General features: G+C 44.0%; 1 non-coding gene across 1 annotated transcript; it reads right to left on the bottom strand.

Annotated features, from left to right (window-relative positions):
* Window positions 1–5,597: 5,597 nt before the first annotated feature.
* LOC119948222 lies at window positions 5,598–5,735 on the bottom strand. The gene has a single exon (XR_005456633.1). It is a non-coding gene; the product is annotated as a small nucleolar RNA SNORA7 (small nucleolar RNA).
* Window positions 5,736–7,569: the final 1,834 nt, after the last annotated feature.

Genomic DNA, 7,569 nt, shown 5'->3' with positions numbered 1-7,569 from the left:
ACTGCTTGTGTTTATACCCATCTGCAGCCCTTGTGTATAGATGTGCATTCAATTATTTAATCTGATTCCACTGTTTGTAAATATGTTTCTATCTGCCTCCTCCATTAAAACTGCTAGCTCCGTGAGGGCAGGGTATATTTTCCCAGGCATTAGGACAGTGAATTGCAATAAATAACATTACTGCCACTACTTCTACTTGGGAGAGAACAACAGAAGCAAGACACAGGGTCACTGCCCTCCAGAATAGACAGATGACAATGTTTCTGTTATGTCATTGCTTCTGAAAAGCAGTCCATACCATTAGCATTGGTCCTGCAAAATAATAACCAAGGCCTCAAGTGAGTGTTGAATCTTTGTGGACTACAGAATGGATGCTGAAGGCCGAGTCAGGCTGATATGTTTTTAGGTGCAAAATGAATTGTCGCTCTAATTCATATAATTTAATCTTATACTGGCCCTGATAATCCCTCAAAATGTATGCTTTTCATTGGCGTAAAGATAATAGCTGCAGAACCTGATATGAACTTTCAGAGAAAATAAATCTGAAAGGTAAATTTTTACTTGAGTTCCCTCTAGTATTGTTATAGATGGCTTAGTCCATCATATTTTTGTCTAGGCTATATTTTAAAACTATCTTCCTCAGGAATTCTATTTTCTGATAGAAACAAGATTGAGCTGTCCCTTCTGTACATTCTGAGGAGTGCTTTGACTGGAGGTGAGCCTGAAATCAGCTTACCCCCACCCCACACAAACTGTGTTTTGAGCTATAATTCAAAAGCGTTATTACTGAAGTTGACTTTGCCACTCGTGGGTGAGAGATATCAATCTTATTGACCTGTTTTAAGACTTTGCAAGTATTCTTTTCATTTTTGCTAATTTTGGCTTTTTATCCTGAAACACTTCTCCAGTTCACTTCTGTGGCTGAGCTCGGACTGGGTTTGCATGGCCATAATTCTTTACTTCACACCAGGAACTGCAGCATCATAATTTAGAGGGAGTCAACTTGAACTGTGGGTAATGGGAAATGAGATTAAAACTGGAAATATTAGAGCTGTATCTCTAGTTCAGCCCCCACAGGTGTCCAGAGGACAACCGTTAGACTGTAAACTCTTTGAGGGTAAGGACTGTGTCTACCATACTCTCCCAAGTGATTAGTGAAGTGCTTGGCACCAAATAAGTGCTCAATAAATACCAGTGATTAATCGGGGAGCAGTGAAGGTGTAGCGGCAGCAGTAATATGAGCCCACCTTTGTCTCTTGTTTTCTCTCAGGGGCTGAACCCCAAAATGGGAGCTGAACGTAAGGGAGGAGAGGTGAACATGGGAATCCATTTACACTAATAGTCTTCAGTGACCCCCTTATGTATGACTTCGGGTAACGTTTTTTCTTTTAGTCATTGGTAGGAGTAATGCTAGTTTACTGAGCATTGACTGGACAATGCACTGCATTAAGCTCTTGGAAAAGTACAATAGAATTGTGAGATTTGTTCCCCGCCTGCAAGGAGCTTATGCTCTAATGGTGTTCTCATATTACTGAGATGGATATATTTCAGTCACTTGTATTATAACTTGAATGTGTCTTTACACATCTTTGGGTACGCTCAGTTCTGTCATCATGTAGGTTTTCTACTGTATGTTTTGGCTAGAATGATGTGAGAGAACTGGGGATCATTCCATCAATCCCTCAGTCATATTTATTGAGCACTTACCGTGTGCAGAACACTGTACTGTTTGGGAGAGCATGATAAAACAGAGCTGGTAGACACGTGCCCTGCCCTGCCCATAATGAACTTACAGTCTGTAGGGGGAGATAGGCATTAATATAAATAAATTATTGATATGTACATAAGTGCAGTGGGGCTGAGGGAGGGGTGAATAGAGGGGGCAAATCCAAATGTAAGGGTGACGCAGAAGGGAGTGGGAGAAGAGGACTTGAGGGTTTAGTTGGGGAAGGCCTCTTGGAGGAGATGTGCTTTTAATAAGGTTTGAAGATAGGGAGAGTGATTGTACGTTGGATATGAAGAGGGAAGACTGTAAGCTCATCGTGGTCAGGCAATGTGTCTGCTAATTCTCTTGTATTGTATTCCCTCGAGTGCTTAGTATAGTGACTGTCACTGATCGTTTGACTGAAGACTTTCCAGTCCAGAGGCAGGACATGAGTGAGGGGTCAGTGACAGGTCGTTCCCCTGACGATGAAAGCCCCTTTGGTTAGGATGTACTGCGGTGTTGGAAGAAACAGGTTGGACATATGGCACTGGAATGGATGAGTGCTACAGCTCGAGTTTTTCTTAACATGGGATTTGGATTTTGCAGAGCGCATCCCCTGCATTCTAGGAGAACTGGGTGTGTTGGTGAATTTTTGTGTCTTCCCTCATTTACTGTAAGCTCTTTCAGGGCAGACTGTGAGCCCACTGTTGGGTAGGGACCATCTCTATATGTTGCCAACTTGTACTTCCCAAGCGCTTAGTACAGTGCTCTGCACACAGTAAGCGCTCAATAAATACGATTGATTGATTGATCAGTTTGTTCAGTGATTCCCGTAGTGCTTGGTACAGAGATCCGCATGCAGTGGCCATGTCAAAAGATGGGGGAAAAAAAACCCCAATTCCACGTGTGTCTTACTGAGGCTGATGATGGGTGACTCATAGTTCAGCTTCTTTAATTCTATTTGTTCTGACGACTTGACACCTGTCCACATGTTTTGTTGTCTGTCTCCCCCTTCTAGACGGTGAGCCACTGTTGGGTAGGGACCGTCTCTCTATGGTGCCGACTTGTACTTCCCAAGCGCTTAGTACAGTGCTCTGCACACAGTAAGCGCTCAATAAATACGATTGAATGAATGAATGAGGTCTGATAGCGATACTTTTGATTGCAATTCTGGTGTAGTGGATCGGGCACGGGCCTGGGAGGCAGAAGGCCATGGGTTCTAATTCCAGCTTCGCACTTCATCATCATCATCAATCATCAATCGTATTGAGCGCTTACTGTGTGCAGAGCACTGTACTAAGCGCTTGGGAAGTACAAGTTGGCAACATATAGAGACAGTCCCTACCCAACAGTGGGCTCACAGTCTAAAGTCTAACAGAGAACAAAACCAAACATACTAATAAAATAAATAGAATAGATATGTACAAGTAAAATAAATAAATAGAGTAACCAATATGTACACTTGTCCATATGCAGACACACCACTTGTCTGCGGTGTGACCTTGGGCAAGTCACTTCTCTGGGCCTCAGTTCCCTCATCTGTAAAATGGGGATTGAGACGATGAGGCCCACGTGAGACAGGGTCTTTGTCCAACCCAATTTGCTTGTATCCACCCCAGCGCTTAGTTCAGTGCCTGGCACATAGTAAGCACTTAACATATGCCATCATTACTATTATGATTAGGGAAGCAACTTGGCTCAGTGGAAAGAGCGTGGGCTTTGGAGTCAGAGGTCATGGGTTCGAATTCCGGCTCCGCCACATGTCTGCTGTGTGACCTTGGGCAAGTCACTTAACTTCTCTGAGCCTCAGTTCCCTCATCTGTAAAATGGAGATTAAGACTGTGAGCCCCACGTGGGACAACTTGATCACCTTATATCCCCCCCAGCGCTTAAAACAGTGCTCTGCACATAGTAAGCGCTTAACAAATGCCATTATCATTATTATTATTATTATTATATGCCATAATTATTATGTGCAGGCATGAAAATATTTGCACTCGGGCCCTGGTGGAAGGCAATCCAACCACTCGACTTTTTCTATTGGGGTTCTGCTTGGCCCCTTGCCCTATTTTTCCCCATCTTGAGTCCTACGCTAACTTAATCCCTCCCCAGTTTATCTGGGTCCAGGCATGGATATGAGATCCCAGAATAGAAATGCATAGGCTTCCCTGCTTTATATTAGAAAGAGGTAAGAGGCATTTTCTTAGGTTATGCTAAGTAGTTACTGTATCAGTAGAATCCTAAAGGTTGCATCAGATGAGATTGCAGCTGTACATAAGACATAAAAGAACATCAGTACAATAGAAAAGAACATAAAAATAAATCCAGATCCCAAATATTTTTCTTAGTCTACTCTTCTCCTGTAACCTAGCTTCAGACTCCAATAATCCTCCTCCCCCCCCCCGCCCCCGCCCCCAGGTATTTTCATAAACCAATTAGCTGCTTGTCCATGTGCTCAGCTTCTTCGTGTGTGTGTGTGTGTGTGTGTGTGTGTGTGTGTTTCCCCCCCTAAAACCTTCCTCTGCCCAGCTCAAGTACAGCTTCTTTTTGTGCAGTTGAAGATGGGCTGGGGGGGGGGGGAGAGTGTTGGTCTAAACACTTCAGCTATACCCAGCTCTGCTCCACAGCAGTTCTACACTGGGCTTTCACTCACAGTGGCAGTAAAAGCTACCCAGGGTGTGTTATAAGCGGAGCCTTCAAAGCCGGGTGGATTGCACAATCGCCCTGTAGCCTGCCTCCAGGGATCAAGTAGAACAGGTGTTCCTGGTGCCAGCAAGGAAAGCTGCTCCCCGGAAAGAAGAAAGAACTTGATATTCCTGGCCTCCCACTTGGGGTAGTCCATGACAGGTCATTCTCCGCTAATAATAGGCAATCACAAATAGAGCAAAACGAAGCACTACCATGGAAAGGAACTGAGAAGATAGAAACATCAAATAGAATGAAAGAAGTGAACTCTAATGAACAGGGAAACGAGACACAAGGGGTGGTGAAAATCAACGAGGTGAAAATGCTCTGCCCTGGAAAATGAATCGAGGAAACTTGCCAAACCATATTGTGTCCCACAGTCCTACCTGCCCCAGACCTAGGAACTGTACATTCAATCTTAGATTTACAATTTTTCAAGTTTTCAAGTAACTACTTAGCATGGAGCTGCACTTCCAATGTTATTTTTCAACTCCGATGCATCGGTTTCGATTTCGGCCCTGTCCCCACTCCTCTGGCTCAGCCCTCTCTGCATCTTGGCCGGTGACTTTCCTGGTCCCTCTCCCTATGCCTCAAGTGCGTCCCCCCAATCAATTTTATTTATTGAGTGCTTACTGTGTGCAGAGCACTGTACTAAGTGCTTGGGAGAGTACAGTATAACAATATAACAGACACATTCTCTGCCCTTTCCATTTTCCTTGTCTCTCTGACTCCCCTATCTATTCAGTTTCTGTATTTGGTGGCAACAAATACACTTGACCCTGGTCTGGGCCAAGAATCTCGACTCTTTGGGTTCCAGTAGTCTGCACCTACCCACCTCTGCACCCCTTTCCCATTGAGAAGTAGTTGGAACTTGAGCTGGGATTTGAGCCCTAAAATATACACAAATAATGTTGTGACCTTCCTTATCTTTACCGAAGAGCTTGAAGGATGCTTCACACACAGAACTTGAGGTGAATATAGTCTTGTCTTATGCCATCGAGTTGTTTCCGACCCATAACAACATCATGGACACATTTCTCCCACAAAGCCCCGCTCTCCATCTGCAATTGTTCTGGTAGCGTATCCATAGAGTTTTCTTGGTAAAAATATGGAAGTGGTTTACCATCACCTCCTTCCACGCAGTAAACTTGAGTCTCCGCCCTCTGCTCTCTCCCGTGCCGCTGCTACCCAGCATAGGTGAGTTTTGATATGTAGCAGATTGCCTTCCACTCTCTAGCCACTGGCCAAGCTAGGAATGGAATGGGTATGCCTCTGTTTGACTCTCCCTCCTGTAGTCAAGACTGGTAGAGTACTGGAAACTCTCCAGGTGCGACCCTGAGAGGGGGGCAAGTATAGTATTCAGGGCATATTTGACCATTGACAATATTGGCCTTGATTGAGATGGCTATGATGCTTGCGAGTGGAGCGGCACTCTCAGTGTAGGTGTTCAGAGCTAAAAATTCTCCACGTGTTATAAGCCCAAGCATCACAAATATGTTGAAAACTAGGAAAAGCAAGTGAGTGGGAATGATATTTCTGGATTGGCCATCAAGTTTAGTGGGATGTGCAAAAGGAAATGAGGATTTTTTTATGGTATTTGTCAGTTAATTGTATGTGAGTGCATACTGTATGCAGAGCCTGGTACTAAGCCCTTGGGAGAATGCAATATAACAATAAACAGACAGTTCCCTGCCCACAAGGAGCTTACTTACTAGGTTCCAGGCACTGGGGTAGATCAAGTTCATCAGCCAACTTGTACTTCCCAAGCTCTTAGTACAGTGCTCTGCACACAGTAAGCGCTCAATTAATATGATTGAATGAATCAGGTTGGACACAGTTCATGTAGCACATGGGGCTCATGGTATTAATCCCCATTCTACAGATGAGGTAACTGAGGCACAGAGCAGTTAAGTGACTTGTGCAAAGTCATACAGCAGATATGTGGAATTTTTTTATGGTATTTGTTAAGCACTTACTATGTACCAGGCAATGTACTAAGCACTAGAATAGATTCAAGCTAGGCTGGACCCAGTCCATGTCCCACATGGGGCTCACAGGCTGAATCCCCATTTTATGGATGGGGTAACTGAGGCCCAGAGAAGTTAAGTGGTCACACAGCAGACACCTGGAATCTAAAGTGAAATCCATTTTAAAGATTTTTTTCACTTTAATAATCTCAGCCATTATTAGGAACAGATAAGAAAATGCTCCTTTAAAATGTTGTACGTGGTCTTGATAGGGTTCTCCCAATGCAATGTACATAGCATAAATAAGTAATGTAATCAAGTTTATCTTGGCAAGAAAAAGTTAATAATCTCTTATCCCACCAGAGATTTGGAAATAAACCTTGCTCTTATTGCACTTATTATAAATCACATAAATCTGTCCCCCAAATACCTCAAATTATTTATCATTTGACGGCTAGTTGCTTCCCTTACCTTCTAAGTTGCCTTGAGGGAAATGCAGAAATTGAGCGCTAGAATGACTTCGGGTGACCCAGGATGGAGATCCACATCTGCTGCTTAAGTCAATGACACCACAGTCACTGAGACAGCAGCTCACTGAGCTTTAAGCAAAAACAGGAGCTGGGTTGCCTGGGCACACTGTGTAGTTACAGGAAAGCTATTTAACCCATGGGGCTTCTGGTAACTGTGATAACGAAGGTGGAACTGCCCTGACCCACATATTAGGATCTTGAAAGAAAGTACATTTTGTTTGTGTTAGCTCAAAATAGAGAGAGGTGTCTGTTCAAGAAGGAGGGAGGGAGGAAGGAGAGGAAGAGAGTAACTGGCGAGAAACGGAAAGCAAAATGGTACTTGTGGCAGCAAACTTAGTCACTGAACAGATCTAGGCAAACCTGCCTTACCAGGTTGGGGGTGGGTGGCTTGAGGGGAGGTCTGATCATCTCCCACATAGCAGGGCTTAACCCTGTTGACTTTTTCTTTTTTTGGTATTTGTTTTAAGCACTTACTATGTGTCAGGCACTATTGTAAGCACTGGGGTAGATACAAGGTAAACAGGTTAGACATAGTCCCTGTCCCCCAGGGAGCTCACAGTACTAATCCTCATTTTACAGATGAGGTAACTGAGGCACAGTGAAGTGACTTGCCCAAGGTCACACAGCAGACAAATGACAGAGCCGGGATTAGAACCCTGGGATCCTTCTGACTCTCGGTCCC

Source organism: Tachyglossus aculeatus, chromosome X4 (assembly GCF_015852505.1).
Source record: "Tachyglossus aculeatus isolate mTacAcu1 chromosome X4, mTacAcu1.pri, whole genome shotgun sequence".
NCBI lineage: Eukaryota > Metazoa > Chordata > Mammalia > Monotremata > Tachyglossidae > Tachyglossus > Tachyglossus aculeatus.
The sequence above is the reverse complement of the archived record's forward strand: the minus strand, read 5'-3'. Positions and strand labels throughout refer to the sequence as shown.